The sequence below is a fragment of the Oncorhynchus tshawytscha genome, linkage group LG09 (assembly GCF_018296145.1).
Source record: "Oncorhynchus tshawytscha isolate Ot180627B linkage group LG09, Otsh_v2.0, whole genome shotgun sequence".
Classification (NCBI taxonomy): Eukaryota; Metazoa; Chordata; class Actinopteri; order Salmoniformes; family Salmonidae; genus Oncorhynchus; species Oncorhynchus tshawytscha.
The window spans coordinates 23,080,586-23,101,009 of record NC_056437.1 but is presented as its reverse complement, the minus strand read 5'-3'; the positions used below and the strand labels follow the sequence as shown (position 1 = coordinate 23,101,009).

General features: G+C 42.6%; 1 pseudogene; it reads right to left on the bottom strand.

The window, feature by feature from the left end:
• Positions 1–438: 438 nt before the first annotated feature.
• LOC112257287 lies at positions 439–3,892 on the bottom strand (annotated as a pseudogene).
• Between the last annotated feature and the right edge of the window lie 16,532 nt (positions 3,893–20,424).

Genomic DNA, 20,424 nt, shown 5'->3' with positions numbered 1-20,424 from the left:
ATTGCTAAATGTTCTCTGCCTCGTGGTAAAATGTGTAGAATTGCAGAAAATACATTTGTAAACGTCAAATGTTTTCTCCTTCATGAGGTGGGCCACTAAAATGTCTTGCTCGCAAGCTAGGGTGTATGGATGTGGGTACGCAGATCCACAAGGCACTGTGGCCCCTCATGATGAGATCTGTTTGTTTGTGGCCCCCATCAAAGTTGACCATCCCTGACATGGACTGACCAGGTGAAAGCTTTGATCCCTTATTGATGTCACTTGTTAAATCCACTTCCATTGGTGTAGATGAAGGGGAGGAGACTGATTTAATAAGGATTTTTAGGCCTTGAGACAATTGAGACATGGATTGTGTATGTGTGTCAAGAACTACAACGCTGCTCGGTTTTTCACGCTCAACGGTTTCCCGTGTCTATCAAGAATGGTCCACCACCCAAATGGCATCCAGCCAACTTGACACAACTGTGGGAATCATTGGAGTCAACATGAGCTAGCATCTCTGTGGAACGAATTTGATACCATGTGAAGTTCATGCCCCGATGAATTGAGGCTGTTCTGAGGGCAAAGTGGAGTGCAACTCAATATTAGGAAGGTGTTCCTAATCTTTTGTACACTCAGTGTATGTATTCAATTAAGGCAATACCATTGGTCTAAAACAGCTGTCATACCATCAAGTTGAATAAATAATTGTGTTAACGATAACGATTGTAATAAAAATCCATTATATAATTTCTCAATTTCTTGTTAAATATTTTCCAATGAGTCAAGCTGAATATATTGTAATAACTATGTTACAGCAGCTTTCTGTATTGAGTGAATAGGCAGCAACAGTAGCTCCTGAATCAAATATGAAGAGAAAAACAAGAAATGTCTTGGGAAACCATGACTGACCCTCTGTGTTGGCTACACATTATAGTCCAGTCGTCTTTGGTGGTTTGGATGTTTGTTACTGAAAGGTTGACCAGTCATCTTTGGGATGTTCAAAACATGAATATTTGGTATTGAACTCCATGGTTCAGTTGTCTTTAGGATGTTCAAAACATGAATATTTGGTATTGAACTCTGGTTCAGTCGTCTTTGGTAGCACATCTTCAACCCCTGTGGTAGCAAACAGTGACTTTAGCTATCTTCTGTAGCCTAACTAGAATGATTGGCACTGTAAATTGTAATTCAACAGACTTTGAAACAACATTGTGTCTTTGGAATGGGGAGGAAAAAGGCAAGGCCATATTTCCCTGGTCACTTCCACAGCACCAACCACTGATGACATGGTCAGATTGTTTAATTCCAAGTCTTTTGATGTATATTCGGTATACACCAAAAAGCTATTTTCCTGGGCTCAGCCAAGCAAACTCACATTGTATTCACTGGGGGAAGGACAGTTGACTATCTAGGTGCTGTAGTTGCTGTTGGTCGGGTCCCTCTCACTCTCTTTTTCCTCTTGCTGACTGGTAAAGCGGAAGGGCTGCAGGTCGGGCTGCTCCCCGGGGGGCAGGCGCTTCATGAAGTGAACGTCCTGCTGGTTGGGCAGTGTCTGAGGGCCTCTCCTGGGGCGTCCCCTCTTGGTGAATCCCACGTACCATCCCGTATAGCATGCTGACCTCAGAGCTGTGTAGTGGTTCTCCAATACCATTTCAATGAAGACACAGTCTGCACTGCGATTACTAGCCTTCTAGGAGACACACACACATGATCATGTCAATACAAGATGAAAGAGAATAACTGCAGGTTAAACTCCACATTGAAAGGAAAGTATAGCGAGAGTCAGAATAAAAATGGTGTTTGTCTCACCTTCCCCACAAGCTTGCCTCGACGGTTCATGCACAGGTAGAAGTTGGTTTCTTTACCACGGATTCTCACCTGACTTCCAAAGGTATCAGCCTCCACAACAAGCTGGGCTTGGAAGGAGACAGAGGCCCAAAAAGACAGATTGAGGGGGGATTGTTAAATGCAATTAGATCATTGATGTAGCCCAACACCATAATGCGGAGGTCAAACTCAATCAATAACATACATTCCTTCTCTATCGCCCTCTCACTACCTACCCCAAACCCCCTCGATCCCCCTCCAACAAAGCAACAAAGCAGGGTAAATGGAAAACCAATGACCTTATCAATGGCGTAAAGTGGGACTGAGTCTAACACACAGAAACTGCTGCTCCATCTTTTTCCTATTTATATTTCTCATGTTAGGGTCTGTTAATCAAATCAAATCAAATTGTATTTGTCACATGTGCCGAATACAACACATTTCACCTTACAGTGAAATGCTTACTTACAAGCCCTTAACCAACAATGCAGTTTTAAGAAAATACCAACAAAAACAAAAGTAAGAGAATAGAATAACAAATAATTAAAAAGCAATGTTAAACAAAAATTGTGGGGCTATATACAGGGGGTACCGGGAACAGAGTCTATGTGGAGACTATATACAGGGGGTACCGGGAACAGAGTCTATGTGGAGACTATATACAGGGGGTACCGGGAACAGAGTCTATGTGGAGACTATATACAGGGGGTACCGGGAACAGAGTCTATGTGGAGATTATATACAGGGGGTACCGGGAACAGAGTCTATGTGGAGATTATATACAGGGGGTACCTATGGGAACAGAGTCTATGTGGAGACTATATACAGGGGGTACCGGGAACAGAGTCTATGTGGAGACTATATACAGGGGGTACCGGGAACAGAGTCTATGTGGAGACTATATACAGGGGGTACCGGGAACAGAGTCTATGTGGAGATTATATACAGGGGGTACCGGGAACAGAGTCTATGTGGAGACTATATACAGGGGGTACCGGGAACAGAGTCTATGTGCGGGAGCACCGGTGTCGAGGTAATTGAGGTAATATGTACATGTAGGTAGAGTTATCAAAGTGACTATGCATAGATAATAACAGAGCAGTAGCAGCAGTAGCAGCAGCATAGAAGAGGAGGGGGGCAATGCAAGTAGTCTGGGTAACCATTTGATTAGCTGTTCAGGAGTCTTATGGCTTGGGGGTAGAAGCTGTTTAGAAGCCTCTTGGACCTAGACTTGGCGCTCCGATACCACTTTCCGTGCTGTCATCAGTAGCCAAAGGGCTTGTCTGTCCATTTGATAGTTTATGAATTTGAGGGCCATGTACTGTAGGTATGATAACATACAGGGAATGACTGTTTGGTTCTAGTTGATTCTGATTTTTATTGGAGGGTTCTGTATATTCATGTGAATGTTAAATATGTTAATAGGAAGTACACTCATAGGAGAAAAAAAAGGTGCTATCTAGAACCTAAAAGGGTTCTTCGGCTGTCCACATAGGATAACCCTTAGAAGAACCCTTTTTGGTTCCACGTAGAACCTTTTTGGGTTCCATATAGAACTCTTTCCACAGAGGGTTCTACATGGAACTACTCCTATGGGGACAGCCGAAGAACCCTTTTTTCTAAGAGTCTACTATTATATCTTACCATATTTATCCCCATCGTCTCCCTTGGCACTGATTCTCCTTCCCATCACCTGCACATGTTTGCCGCTTGTCCTGCTGTAGAGCTGGTACACTCTGTGCTGCCGATGGCTCATGGCGTCTCGACCTCGTGTCTGATTCTCCACGTATACACTGAAATTAACATTGTCCACAGCTAAGACCTGTACCACCACAAAACAAACAGGCATGTGGTTAGAATGAGAGACTTTATCCAGAATTGGATATAATAAACTAAATGTATACAATTCTATACACACATTTACCTGCAGGTGGCTGCAGACCACCAGTAAAGCCTGGACAGATCTGAGAGAAGGGGAGAATGGATCTGCCTTGAGATTACATGTGGTATTTTTCATCCCAAAAGAATAGAAAAGCAGTCAGGCTGCCATGTCCCTGCCTCTTTTCTGCCTCCACCAACAATTTTAAACGAGTCTCTATGCCTCCAAAAAAGGTACTTTTTAGATCAAAACCTCACAACAAGAGACAGTGGCCATGTTGTCGCTCTCCAGGGACAGCTGCTGAGCTCAGCTCATATCTATGGTGAGCTAACAGGATATCAATATTCACGAATCCATCCAGCAATCTATCTAAGCACTTCAAGTTCTTATCCCTCTCCGGCATACACAGCACATGCATAGATACATAGATTGCATTACAATGCTGAACTCCATCTTAAATAAAGAGGGGGGAGAGCAGGAGAAACGTTACCAGTAGAGTGTTGTTTCGGCTTCCCAGTACCGTCTGGCTGTGTGCTCATTAGGAGACCACTATACCTACTGTGCTGTCCAGATGCCTGGAACACAGCCTACAGCTGGTGGAAACTGCACACAGATGTCTGCTGCTCCACTTCTGCTCCTCGTCTACTTCTGTTCTATCTCTGTGTTACCTCTACAAACCTGACCTCTTCTCTGTTTGAGAAGTAGAGAATAAGTTTGAGAGATATATGACTAAAATGGGATTGACAGGGACACTTTACAGAGGGAAACGGGGTCACTTTTAACAGTAAATGGAAGATTCGTTAACAAGTCTGATAGAATTGCTTTATGCTTGGTTATAGCGGATGGATGCCCCAATTTGGGGAAGAGGTAGTTACTGATTATCCACTTAACTAATCACAATCCTGTCAAACACCCAATCAAAGGCACTAATAAGGTACAGTCATACTGTAGTCATCTTGTTAATTCATAACCTGTTAGCAGACCCTTTGTCAGTGACAAACGGTCTTTCAGTCTGGGGAGAATAAAAAGTGGTTATGGGACATGGTTGAGTGACCAGAGGAGCAATGCTGCAGGAGCTGACATGATAGTTTTATAAACTGTATGACTATGTGGAACAGCCTCAGAGAAATTGCACAGATAAAAAACACAAGATTCCACCACCACGTGGTATTGGAAAAACAGAAGCATGCATATGCAATTTCTATACCATAGTTAGCTGTCCAGATAAATGTTTTTTCATTAATCAAATGTCTAAAGGAGAACGTTGACCCTTTCTGACGTGTCTAACATCACACCTGTTAACGGGTGCTGGAATTATAGTCCGAGCATGCATGAAGAGAAACACATGTGCACAGACACACATACACACACCATTCATGTAACACGGGATACTTGCACTCGTTTCACTTCAGAAAATCTTAGGTTGCGCATCAAGGGTTACTGCGCATCAAGTGTTACTGCACATTTAACTTACAACACCACCAGTGTAGAGAGGAGGTAACTCATCTCTCATCCCGCTCAGTTACCCTTGCCAAGGAAAGTCGGGCACCGTCAGGACCTCTCAACTGCTACTGTCTGTAATCCGTTTGTTGGAGAAAGGATTGGGGGAATGCAACAATTCCTGCGGGCATCAGCAGAGCACTCCGGGCACATCAGTTAGGATGCTGGCGGAGGGGAATGGGTTTTCTCTGGTATCGTATAGCCAAAATGTGAGCGAATACGCGCAGGGTATGTCCCGTTTGTCCAACACCTCAATTCGCCGAAATCATGACAGATGTTGGGCAAAATAGAACTGTTCGCAGGTTTGCCTTTTTTTTACTTGATCTGTTTCTAAAACTAGGTCTACAATGTTTATATAAGAAACATTTAAAATAGGCTTAATTATTCCCATTGTCCATTAGTTTCCCTTGTCTTCTTTAATTCCTTCTGTAGGCTTTATTACTTTTCTTTTTCCGATAATCTATGTTAATTGCTCAGTTATAGTCGTTCAGGGAAACATCCATTCCCAGTGTCACGGAAAGTCTGTATTTAGAGAGTGAGTGTGGGGCATGAGTGGAGTAGCAGCGGGGAAGGGGTAGGCGATATACGGCTCGTGTAATCCAAGTGATGATCTAGGTTGGTCCCACGGGAGTCGAGACCGCTTGGCATGTCATAGAAATACCAAGTAGATCAAGGAGTCCACAAGCAAGGGCAATGCGACTTTCAGAGAACCCAGTGAGGTAGCAGATTGTCCACTGATTGTGAGGGTGGGGTGAAAAGTGGTTTAGGCATCACTGTGAACTGGACATCCTTTCCCCGCCAGACGTCCTTTTTCCAGTACGCTGTATTAAAATGCCTGTCAGCATAGACTGAGAAGACCAGCCCAATACAATGCAGAAAGTTTTACTTCAGGTGTTCTGCAGGTGAAAATGAGACACCTGCCTGGTGCCCTTCTTGCCTGGCTGACGCGCTGCCCACGTGACTAAACAGCACGCTAGAGAGGCTGGTGTTAGCAAGACTAGTGCCCTTCCTCCATATAGTCTGGATTTTGTGTTGGTAGCCTACCTGACCAACCTCTCCCTCTCTGCTATAGACCTTAAAGATTTCCATATGTGTGTGAAGTGTGGTGATGACTGGAGAGTAAGCCTCCATTGCATTTGCACTATACAAACATGATGGGTACATTGAAGAACTGTTTTTGTTTTGTCTTATTTCGTTTTAAGTTCCATTAAGATTATGAAATACATAATGGAAAAGGAAAGGGAATGGGAACATTGGAAATGAGGGAGGGAGGGTGGGTGTGCATAAGGTATGTAAGCAAAGAGTGGGATCCAAAATGAACATTTCTCAGGGATTTAACAACACCGCCAGATCCTCATTCACCACAGAACTGCAGACATATGGTCAGCCAACCATACTAACCCCTACTACGCCCCCCTCTCTCTCTGTCTGTCTGTCTGTCTGTCTGTCTGTCTGTCTGTCTGTCTGTCTGTCTGTCTGTCTGTCTGTCTGTCTGTCTGTCTGTCTGTCTGTCTGTCTGTCTGTCTGTCTGTCTGTCTGTCTGTCTGTCTGTCTGTCTGTCTGTCTGTCTGTCTGTCTGTCTGTCTGTCTGTCTGTCTGTCTGTCTGTCTGTCTGTCTGTGTCAGACAGACAGACAGACAGACAGACAGACAGACAGACAGACACACACACACACACACACACAGTGGGGCAAAAAAGTATTTAGTCAGCCACCAATTGTGCAAGTTCTCCCACTTAAAAAGATGAGAGGCCTGTAAATTTTCCTCATAGTTACACTTCAACTATGACAGACAAAATTAGAAAAACAAATCCAGAAAATCACATTGTAGGATTTTTAATGAATTTATTTTCAAATTATGGTGGAAAATAAGTATTTGGTCACCTACAAACAAGCAAGATTTCTGGCTCTCACAGACCTGTAACTTCTTCTTAAAGAGGCTCCTCTGTCCTCCACTCGTTACCTGTATTAATGGCACCTGTTTGAACTTGTTATCAGTATAAAAGACACCTGTCCACAACCTCAAACAGTCACACTCCAAACTCCACCATGGCCAAGACCAAATAGCTGTCAAAGTGGAAGACATACAAGACCACTGATAATCTCCCTCGATCTGGGGCTCCACGCAAGATCTCACCCCGTGGGGTCAAAATGATCACAAGAACGGTGAGCAAAAATCCCAGAACCACATGGGGGGACCTAGTGAATGACCTGCAGAGAGCTGGGACCAAAGTAACAAAGCCTGCCATCAGTAACACACTACGCCGCCAGGGACTCAAATCCTGCAGTGCCAGACATGTCCTCCTGCTTAAGCGGTCTGTCCAGGCCCGTCTGAAGTTTGCTAGAGAGCATTTGGACGATCCAGAAGAAGATTGGGAGAATGGCATATGGTCAGATGAAACCAAAATATAACTTTTGGGTAAAAACTCAACTCGTCGTGTTTGGAGGACAAAGAATGCTGAGTTGCATCCAAAGAACACCATACCTACTGTGAAGCATGGGGGTGGAAACATCATGCTTTGGGGCTGTTTTTCTGCAAAGGGACCAGGACGACTGATAAAGGAAAGAATGAATGGGGCCATGTATTGTGAGATTTTGAGTGAAAACCTCCTTCCATCAGCAAGGGCATTGAAGATGAAATGTGGCTGGGTCTTTCAGCATGACAATGATCCCAAACACACCGCCCGGGCAACGAAGGAGTGGCTTCGTAAGAAGCATTTCAAGGTCCTGGAGTGGCCTAGCCAGTCTCCAGATCTCAACCTCATAGAAAATCTTTGGAGGGAGTTGAAAGTCAGTGTTGCCCAACAACAGCCCAAAAACATCACTGCTCAAGTTTCAACTGTTCTGTCTGCGGCTATGGAACCCTGACCTGTTCATCGGATGTGCTACCTGTCCCAGACCTGCTGTTTTCAACTCTCTAGAGACAGCAGGAGTGGTAGAGATACTCTGAATGATTGGCTATGAAAAGCCAACTGACATTTTCTCCTGAGGTGCTGACCTGTTGCACCCTCGACAACCACTGTGATTATTATTATTCTACCATGCTGGTCATCTATGAACATTTGAACACCGTGGCCATGTTCTGCCCGGCACAGCCAGAAGAGGACTGGCCACCCCTCATACCCTGGTTCCTCTCTAGGTTTCTTCCTAGGTTCTGGCTTTTCTAGGGAGTTTTTCCTAGCCACCGTGCTTCTACACCTGCATTGCTTGCTGTTTGGGGTTTTAGGCTGGGTTTCTATACAGCACTTTGTGGCATCAGCTGATGTAAGAAGGGCTTTATAAATAAATGTGATCGATTGATATCTATTTATGTAGCAAGCTAATAACACAGAGCCTAACGTTAGCTAGCTAGCTGCTAGGAGGACATAATTTCATTGGAGGAGTGGGTGAGTGACTTTTTCCCCTCATTTTTTTTTTCAGTGGCTACACAGTTAGAGATGCACGTGTCATTTGGTTAGCTAGCAATAAATGTGAATCACTTTGCTAGCTAGCTATGCTGAACGCCGTTATCCAGTTATCATATCTCTTGTGTTTGCAAATTCATTCTGACTAGCTATCTACTCCAATTTCAAAACACTCCTGTCTTGTTTGAGTGTGCCAGAGAGCAGAATAAGTGATGAATTTACGAATGCGCAAGACCCGCTGAATATGACCAGTGTCAGTAAACGTAGGCATAAAAAGTCATAGTTAATCATGAAAGCTCTAGATAACATGTAAACAGCCTAACCAACTCTGCTAGGGCGAGTAAAATGGTCAGTGAGGTATTCTCTCATTTGTGTCTGGAAGTAGCTAGCTAGCAAGCTAGCCAGCCTTTGCCAGTTAGCTTGGTTGGGACAAAGGATGAGCAGCCTATTCCCCGTAATTTATCAGTGCAATTTTGACGGCCAACTAGCTAAAAAAGTTTTAGATGTTTTATCTAATGTTCCTTTGTTAGATTTTAGCTCATCTTGCTCTGGCTAGAATTAGTTGTTGATCTTGTTGTTCTTGATGTGTATACAGGGAAATATAGCCTACCTTTTTATGATTGTTTACCAACTGGCAAGTTTCTTCACTGACATTTTCAACCTCTCCCTGTCTGAGTCTGTAATACCAACACGTTTCAAACAGAGCACCATAGTCCCTGTGCCCAAGAACACTAACCTGCCTAAATGACTACGGACCCGTAGCACTCACATCTGTAGCCATGAAATGCTTTGAAAGGCTGGTCATGGCTCACATGAACACCACTATCCCAGAAACCCTAGACCCACTCCAATTTGCACACCAACAGATCTACAGATGATGCAATCTCTATTGCTCTTTCACACCTGGACAAAAGGAACAACTATGTGAGAATGCTATTCATTGTCTACAGCTCAGTTTTCAACACCATAGTGCCCTCAAAGCTCATCACTAGGCTAAGGATCCTGGGACTAAACACCTCCCTCTGCAACTGGATCCTGAACTTCCTGACGGGCCGCCCCCAGGTGGTGAGGGTAGGTAACAACACATCCGCCATGCTGATCCTCAACACGGGGGCCCCTCAGGGTTGCCTGCTCAGTCCCCTCCTGTACTCCCTGTTCAATCTTGACTGCACGGCCAGGCATGACTATAACACCATCATTAAGTTTGCTGATGACACAACAGTGGTAGGCCTGATCACCGACAATGATGAGACAGCCTATAGGGAGGAGGTCAGAGACCTGGCCGTGTGGTGCAAGGACAACAACCTCTCCCTCAACGTGATCAAGACAAAGGAGATGATCATGGACTACAGGAAAAGGAGGACCGAGCACGCCCCCATTCTCATCGATGGGGCTGGGGTGGAGCAGGTTGAGAGCTTCAAGTTCCTTGGCGTCCACATCACCAACAAACTAACATGGTCCAAGCACACCAAGACAGTTGTGAAGAGGGCCTGACAAAACCTATTCCCCCTCAGGACACTAAAAAGATTTAGTATGGGTCCTCAGACCCTCAAAAGGTTTTACAGCTGCACCATCGAGAGCATCCTGACGGGTTGCATCCCTGCCTGATATGGCGACTGCTCAGCCTTCAATCTCAAGGCACTACAGAGGGCAGTGAGTATGGCCCAGTACATCACTGGGGCCAAGCTTCCTGCCATCCAGGACCTATATACCAGGCGGTGTCAGAGGAAAGCCCTAGAAATTGTCAAAGACTCCAGCTACCCTAGTCATAGACTGTTCTCTCTGCTACCACACGGCAAGTGGAACCAGAGTACCAAGTCTAGGTCCAAGAGGCTTCTAAACAGCTTCTACCCACAAGCCTGAACAGCTAATCAAATGGCAACCCAAACTATATGCATTGCCCCCCACCCCACCCTCTTTTACGCTGCTGCTACTCTCTGTTATTATCTATGCATAGTCATTTAATAACTCTACCTACATGTACATATTACTACAATTACCTCGACACCGGTGCCCCTGCACATTGACTCTGTACCGGTGCCCCCTGTATATATATTTTCTTAAAATTGCATTGTTGGTTAAGGGCTTGTAAGTAAGCACTTCACTGTAAGGTTGTATTGTATTCGGCGCATGTGACAAATACAATTTGATTAATAGGACTGGTAGGACTAATAGGACTGGTAGGATTAATAGGACTGCACATTTCCTAAATTTAAGAGGACTCCCATGGTATTTAGCTATATAATTGCAGAAATCCATTCAAGTGTATTTTGTGGCTTTTGCCTAATGCGTTTTAATGATCTAAGGTTGTGCTGTTGCAACTGCCTGTAAACACATAGTCAAAATGAACGATGGCAGGCCCTTCTGGTAAATTGCTTGTTTGCATATTCGCCTACTTTACCTCGGATTGACTATGGTGCACTTGTCTGCGTAGAGTCTGGTCCTGGATGAGACAGATGTTTTTATTAGGTTTTATTTACTGCACTATTAGCCTATACAAACGCTTTGAATAATAGTTTCACAACATGGAACAACAGATAGTCCCCCCCCCAAAAAAAAAAAAAAAATCAAAAGGAAGTTTGTTCTGAAGTGTCTTTCCTATATCCGAGAGCTATAAGAAAGATCAGGAAACAATTATTATTATTATTATTTATTTTTTTACATGTATTTAACACTTTATTTTTGGAATTAAACGGTCTCCATATATACTTCCATTCATTTTTTCAACTGGTACCGGGGGACCTTCAGAGTCTTGTGAGGTCTGTGGGCATCCTAGAGCAAAGCACCATCGTGCTCGTGAGAGTCTCACCTTTCCGCAGAGGGGACATATTAGTGTGTAGCACAAACTGTTCGGACGCTACAGACCATTATGTGAGAAGGCCAATTTTCGGGATGTCTCACAGTCTGACAAAGACCGCTCTAGCTCTGTCAGTTTTCACCGCAGATGCGGAAGTGCGACATCGGCGGATGTGTTATATTGAGATGCATCCAATGCAAAACAACACATATCTCTAGTTTAAATTGACAGATTTTTATGGGGATTTTTTTATTATTCGATTTCCGAAATGGGAAGACGAGCACAAGAACATCTCTGCTATTTTCCCCTTGCAATAGCTAGGCTACAATATCACACCAAATTAATGTTCGTTGGGGTAGACCTAAACTGTCAAATTATATTTACTGTGCTTAGATGTTTGTCCTCGTGGCCTTTGTTTGCAAGTTAGTTAGGATGAAGTAGAGATGATTCGTGTAGATCAGATGTTATTTCTGATGCTAAACCCCTCAGATGAAATACATAGTTGTATGATTAACAGGGCTGGGTGGCATTAAGCCTATGTTCAGAAACCAAGACTACCCACCCAGTACCCACAGACTGAAGGACTTCTAGAGGCCTAAACAATATTAATGTTATAAACCAAAATCAGATTTGACCCTTTTGTAATTTTAATATGTTTCTCTATTAGGTGAACATATGCCATCTATTAGCAGAAACAGTTATTTAGCCTTTTAACTTTGACTCAATAAGAACAAGGTTTCGGTTTCAGATGTAGGATGAGATATGGTTCTGAATAAAAAGCAGAATCAGATATACACCTCCATCACCACGAGCCATAATATACCAGTGAACTAATGCATCAGTATAAGAGTGCTGTGAGAGACTCATGGTCTTAAAAGGTTCCATATGGGGCTGCTGGGCCTGTGTCAGACTGAGCTGATACACAGTACTGGGCCTGGCACCACCAACACACTTTCTGTCTTCTTTTATTTGAGCTGTCATGCTTTACCTGACACCTGTGCTGTGATTGGATAACCTTTTGTCCCGGAGAACAAATGATACTTTTCACCCTTGCCTCGCCCTCTCTATGTCTGCCTCTGTGTGTGTTCAGTAGTAGTCTCACGCTCCAGACACTGTTATTTTTGTAAATGTTGAAATATGGATAAAAAAACAAAACAATGGAAAACTGGACCTATTTGGAACAAGCTCAATCTCCACAGTGCGAAGAAAGATGAATGCTCTTTTTTCTGTTACAGTGTGTAAGCCATTGTTCTCCATTCTGTTACTTCAGAATAGTGCACATTATGCATATACTGTATGTCAGGCCGAGCACAGTATCTATCTCCTAGAATAGTTTTATGTTTTACATGTGTCTGTTGGTATCTAGCAAGATGTCTATCTCATCTCAGTACATATGTTCAATATCAATATCAGCACACTCAGCAAGTCCCTGTGCCAGAGAACTGTGTTTCAGGTTATTGTTGGGATACATGGGCAATTCTCTCTCTCTCTCTCTGTCTCTCTGTCTCTGTCTCACTCAATGTCTCAGACACGTGCACAAACAAACTGTCTTGGCTCATACTCTGTCTTTCCAGACTTTGAAGGGAGTTCAGACGTCGAATATAAGACAGGTCCCCACCAAAACAAAATATCAAACTTTGAGTTAGAATAAATAATATCTCTCCCACCCTTTCTTTCTACCCCCCACTCCCATTTTTCTTTCTGCCCCCACTCCCATTTTTCTTTCTGCCCCCACTCCCATTTTTCTTTCTGCCCCCACTCCCATTTTTCTTTCTTCCCCCACTCCCATTTTTCTTTCTGCCCCCACTCCCATTTTTCTTTCTGCCCCCACTCCCATTTTTCTTTCTGCCCCCCACTCCCATTTTTCTTTCTGTCCCCCACTCCCATTTTTCTTTCTGCCCCCACTCCCATTTTTCTTTCTGCCCCCCACTCCCATTTTTCTTTCTGCCCCCCACTCCCATTTTCTTTCTGTCCCCCACTCCCATTTCCCTTCTCTGTGTTATTTCATTCTTGGCTGGAGGAGAAGTATGTGCACTTATTATGTGTTTTCCATGGTAGCCTTCCCTCTGGAATAGTTTAGCAACAGAGAGTGAAAGGGTGAGCTTAAGTGACAGAGAGACATAATGAGGTATAAGGAGACTGGGGAGACATTGGGCTGAAAGAGATGGACTTATCTTACCTGACTATTCTGGTGGAATACTTCTCTATATTAACTGCCTAGTTTCAAGCACACCATCCCTGTACTTAGATACATCTATTGATTGGCTATCTACTGACAATATTTTAACATACATGTCTTCCCTGCCATGTCCAACTCTTTCATTCTAACTGGCTGTCATTATAATGCGCGCACACACACACACACACACACACACACACACACACACACACACACACACACACACACACACACACACACACACACACACACACACACACACACACACACACACACACACACACACACACACACACACACACACACACACACACACACACACACAGGCACTCCTGGACTAGGGGTGAGAAGTCTATCAGCAGTAGATGAATGATAAGTTGGTTAGTGTGAGAGATATGAAAGAGATAGGAAATTATGTTATGAAATCTAAGTGTGGAACTGTGCATTTGCCTCTGCATGACCATGACAAGAGGAATAAGCTGGACTGATCTAAACCAGCCGGTTAGGCAGGAACACAACCCAATCTAATGGAAAGAGTTTACTTGCTATTTGCTATTTATCTGTTGGAGTAACTTCAAACAAAAAGGAGAAGGAAAATATGCATTTTATGAATTGCAAAAAAAGTGTAGTTTCTTTGAGCTTTGTGGGAAATGTGTTTAACATTCAGACAGGGACGTCTACCGTGGCAGCTTGAATTCCCTGACCCTGTTTGGTCTTGGCATAGAGGCCTTTTGTCAGTCATCTTATTAGAGCCACAACATGATTGGCTAAGGGCTGCTGGCACCCGCCCAGTAGAGGAAGAAGTGCAGTGCTGCTGGGCTGTGGAGCTGTGTTGTTGAACAGCACTGTGCTCTGGGGTTGTGTTGAAGGCCTGTGTTGTGGCAGAAGGTTGCCCTGTGTGTTCAGGAGGTGGTATGGTTTGGTCTACTCAGAAAGAGTATAATACTCTGCCCCTGTGTGGTTGGCCTCTAGGGTTGTAGTGTGCTCAGGGAGTTGTGTTGCTGTACTGTGCTGGGCTGTTTTGTTGCCAGTGCTGTGATCTTTGGTAGAACAGAGATTTTTAAACAGATGTAGGATCTTAATTTGACCGGTATTGTCGCAGCAAAATAATCCTGCAGCAAAAGGATTTTACAGTTTAGTCCATAATATTGCTTGATTGATGGTTAGGCTATTAGCTGGTCAAAAGGAGGCTACATGAAAAGTGGAATATTGTTAATATAACCAAACGTGTTTTAGTGCAGATTTTCAGTGAATTTATGTAAATCATGAAACTCATCTGCATTTTGTTGCTGAAAATTCTCAGCAACAAAAGAGTGATCAAATTAAGATCCTACATCTGTAGGCCAACACGTACAATACACAGAGCGATGTATGCATATACATAAATAAATAATGGCATTTAGTACACGCTTTTATCCAAAGCAACTTACAATCATAGAAACACATACTGACACAGAGATACTGTAGGCAGATGGATATCGCAAAAGGGATGAATGAGAAAGAAATGAGTGTGAATAGACAATGCAAATTAAGTTTCCGATTTCCCCAGAAACAAGCCCATTGCAAATTATCCCATTTGGAGCAGTTTAGCGGTACGTAATATTGGAAAAAGAAGAATGAGTGAGTACTACATATAAACAACACTCACCTCTTATATACACAGCATGATGTACTAGCATAATCAAACACTGTATGCTGATGGTTGTTTACAGCTGGTCATTACACAATGTGGCAGTTCAACTTAACCACCTGAGGTAATGTGCAAAAAATACAGTGTGAGAAAGTAGGAATGACTGTGTGTATATTTTATGTATCTTAGGTCGATGATTTAATTTCACATCTGTTCTGTAGCATTCAGAACTTTTGAGGAACACCCACAAACACCCCCACACACCCACACTGTGCAAACCCAAGGTCACTTTTGATCCTGCTCTATACCTTCCCCCCTCTTTTGTTGGCACTGAGCAATATGTTGTTTATGATGCCTCCACCTGGGTAAGCACTCATCTCTCTCTCCAGAAAGACTGTAAACCCCCAACCAACACACACGCCATTGTTTTTTCAGGATATATTCACAACACTGAAATGTAATATGTGTCAAAGGTAACATCTACATGGGTAAGAAAAAGTATGCGAACCCTTTGGAAATACCTGGATTTCTGCATAAATTTGTCATCAAATTTGACCTGATCTTCATCTAGGTCACAACAATAGACAAACAGTGGATTTAAAACTAATAACACATAAACAATTACATGTTTAAATGTCTTTATTGAACACACAATGTAAACACTCACAGTGCAGAGTGGAAAAAGTATGTGAACCCTTGGATTTAATAACTGGTTGACCCTCCTTTGGCAGCAATAACCTCAACCAAATGTTTTCTGTATTTGCGGATCAGACCTGTACAACGGTCAGGAGGAATTTTTGACAATTCCTCTTTACAAAACTGTTTCAGTTCAGCAATATTCTTGGGATGTCTGGTGTGAACTGCTCTCTTGAGGTCATGCCACAGCATCTCAATAGGGTTGAGGTCAGGACTCTGACTGGGCCACTACAGAAGGGGTATTTTCTTGTGTTGAAGCCATTCTGTTGTTGATTTACTTGTGTATTTTGTTTGGGTCATTGTCCTTTTGCATCATCCAACTTCTGTTGAGCTTCAATTGGCGGACAGATAGCCTTACATTCTCCTGCAAAATGTCTTGATACACTTGGGAATTCATTTTTCTGTCGATGAGAGTAAGCTGTCCAGGCCCTGAGGCAGCAAAGCAGCCACAAACCATGATGCTCCCTCCACCATACTTTACAGTTGGGATGAGGTTTTGATGTTGATGTGCTGTGCCTTTGTTTATCCACACATAGTGTTGTGTGTTCCTTCCCAACAACTCAACAGTAGTTTCATCTGTCCACAGAATATTTCACCAGTAGGGCTGTGGAACATAAAGGTGCACTTTTGCAAACTTCAGACGTGCAGCAATGTTTTTTTTGGATAGCAGTGGCTTCTTCCGTGGTGTCTTCCCATGAACACCATTCTTGTTTAGTGTTTTACGTATCGTAGACTTGTCAACAGAGATGTTAGCATGTTCTAGAGATTTCTGTAAGTCTTTAGCTGACACTCTAGGATTCTTCTTAACCTCATTGAGCATTCTGTGCTGTGCTCTTGCAGTCATCTTTGCAGGACAGTCACTCCTAGGGAGAGTAGCAACAGTTTGGAACTTTTTCCATTTATAGACAATTTGTCTTACCGTGGACTGACAAACATCAAGGCTTTTAGAGATACTTCTGTAACCCTTTCCACCTTTATGCAACAATTCTTAATCTTAGGTCTACTGCGATATATTTTCTTCGAGGCATGGTTCACATCAGGCAATGCTTCTTGTGAATAGCAAACTCAAATTTTGTGAGTGTTTTTTATAGGGCAAGGCAGCTCTAACCAACATCTCCAATCTCGTCTCACTGATTGGACTCCAGGTTAGCTGACTCCTGACTTCAATTAGGTTCTGGAGAAGTAATTAGCCTAGGGGTTCACATACTTTTTCCAACCTACAGTACACTGTGAATGTTTAAATTATGTAATCAATATAGACAAGAAAAATACAATCATTTGTGTGTTATTAGTTTAAGCACACTATATTTGTCTATTGTTGTGACTTAGATGAAGATCAGATCAAATTTGATGACCAATTTATGCAGAAATCCAGGTAATTCCAAAGGGTTCACATACTTTTTCTTGCCACTGTAGTTTCTCAGAGCAGTGAAGATATTCTTACTTGAAATGAGCTCAAAATAGAACAGGAAAGGAAAAGAGAAGATGGATTGGCAGGAGCAAGGAGATTAAAGGACACAATAAGGAAATAGACAATAGAATATCAGCATATAAAATAGGATAGAAGGCCTTTAATGTCTCCAGTGACTTATTCCCTGTTGTGTCCAACTTCAGCATGTGCAATAACTATATCAATGCTGTGCAGACACAGTTGAAGTATGAGCCTAGTAGTGAAGGATTATAGTTGAGCTTTTGGGTAAAAACACACAAAAAAAACAGTGTTGCGATTGGAGACACACTCAGACATCGGAAGGGTTATTGCATGCATCCCTTGTTTGAACACAGGAGTTTGAGATGTATTCCATGTACATAGATAGAGCATGTTCTCCGATGCACCATGGGCGTTATTCAATCAAGTAACATTTCACAATCCTCATTTTTCACACAAAAACATAGGCTGCTGGGTATAAAAAGTGTGGTGGAAAAATGCACACAACAGTAAGGGAATAGGACAACAGGTGAGCATTTGTCCTTGGAAAATAATCTCTAATCTGTGGCCTTGTTCAGGGTTCATTGGAATGCCTTAGTGTCAAAGAGTACATTTAGGTCACTCGACTGCAGTTGCGTTGGAGTACCAGGAAGTGATATTAACTTGAGATAATGAACACTGCTGACAAACAGCCAGGTGAGACTGATGTAGGCACCAGTGCTGCCACTTTGAGGAACACAGTGGAACTGCACATCAATTAGCCAATCATCCAAAACTACTGTAGTTCTGCAAGCCACACCATTTTACAGTATGTTATGCCAGTCCTTTAGAAGTCCATATTCTACCTAACCCTTCCCATATCTTTATTAACTCATTTATAGTTCGTAAAGATATATTTATGAACTAACCCAGCTGTCATCTGTACTTCCTACTGAAAGTGACCTTAGGCCATCTTTTACATAACACATGTTTTGATCCACCACCATACACTCTGACTTCGTGTGCGAGCTCTGACTGTGAAGGGGTGAGACAGACGCTCAGCACTCTCCTATTCATATAGAGTATATGCCCTTTTTCTGAGGGAATCCTCTGGTTTACACAACTGAGTAACAGGTGCTGTGTCTGCCCCTATAGTCCTCTACCCTCTATCCCCTCCTTCCTTGCTCTCTCTCTCCCTTCTGTACTCTTCATCTTCCCCACTGCGTTTGCCATCACCCACTATCCTTCTCTTGCCCTCTGCCTTTCCCTCTCTCCTTACCAAGGTATCTCCTTGAGGTTCTTCTCCTCTTTTCAGACACCCTCTTCCCATTAGACACTGACATGACAGCATACATTGAACATGAGTGTTAATCCTGACATTCCCTGTTTGTGGCACCCTGCTCCATCTCTGCAAAGAGAGAGAGAGAGAGAGAGAGAGAGAGAGAGAGAGAGAGATAGAGAGAGAGAGAGAGATAGAGAGAGAGAGCTTCCCATTGACTCAGACTAATTATGTCCATATCTAAAGTCTCTGTCTCCATCTACTGGCCTCCACATGTACTGAAACGAAATACTGTATCATGCATTTGCATCTTCCCTTCCTGTAAATTCCTTTGAGCACCGCTGCCTTCACCAAAGGTAGGCTGTACTGCTTTTTGACTTTGATACATCAGATGGTGCAGAGACAAACGTTTCCCCCTCGCATTTCTCACGGTCACTTGTAATCTCATATATATATATATATATATATATATATATATATATATATATATATATATATATATATTTTATTTTACCCAGGTTTACCACGTCTGCAGCTTTACAGGTTTGCCATAATTAGGACCAAGACCAGATGGGTTGATCCCCACTTTACTTTTTGTATTTGTTTCAAAATGTGTGTGTGTAGGAGAAAATAGTAACAATAAAGAAAAACCATTGAATGAGTAGGTGTGTTCAAACTTTTCACTGGTACTGTATATACATTTTTTAGTATTTCGAATTTACGTTTTGGTTGTTTACTTTATTGGGATATTACTTTATTTGATCTTTAAATATATCGAATTTCCATGTTATTACAATAGCCACATTATTCGTTTTAGCCAGTCATTTCATTTTAATAGGCTATTTCGAATAAAGGTGCTGCAGTAGGCCTAGCCTATGCTGTGCAACCTATTTGGAATATTGAGGATCAAATAAACATGATTCATATTGTTAACTCAACCCTAAAATGTGAACGAAACTTTTTGAAATATGAAATAATGCTATTACAAATGTCCTATGGACAATAAAGGCTAATTGTCTTTTAACCTTCACAATATATATAAATATATATTAGTTTAATTGAACTGAACTATGATAGCCTGTCATTTTATCTCCCGTCCTGTAGAATTTGGGCTAAATAACAGTTTCTTTGGATTTTATTAGTGAAAAAGATTATGGTGGTGTGGTGATCAAACTGAAATCAGAGCAGTTGTCGATTCTCCCTATCGGAATACTTGGATTGAGCCAATTAACACACAGATACGTACACACACACAAACACACGCACACGCTAGTGAGCATCACAATGCTGATCAGAGACAGCAACCTCCTCCCAACACCCCTCCCTCTTCTTCTTCTTTCACTCCACACACATTCAAAGACACTCCGCTAGGGCAAACACAACGGATCCACTTTGAGAAGGAAAGAGGACAATTCAGATATGATTATATACAGAATAACATAGATGTAAATGTGGCTATTTTCTAACTGAAACCCCTTTCGGTTATGGAGTGCGTTTTGGACATGGACTGCGCATTCTTGTATATGTAGTGCGTCGCTCAGATGGACCTCCGAGGCGCGAAGAAACGGCTGGCGGGGACATGGCAGGTGACATGCCTAGCTCTCATCAAATGTTTCCTGGATTTTGTTTGAGCTCAGAATCGCTATTCAATCCCTGAGGAACTGGAACATGTGGTTTAAATTAGAAATATAGCCGAGGATTTGGGCTTTGGTTTCTACGTGGAGAGACTCTGTGCGCAGGTTCAGAATAGTTTCAGGCACAAAAAAATACAAATAAAAATGTATTTTATTTGTAAACGAAATAATTGATGGAGAGGAGCTATGTGAACAGTCTCTCTTGCTCTTT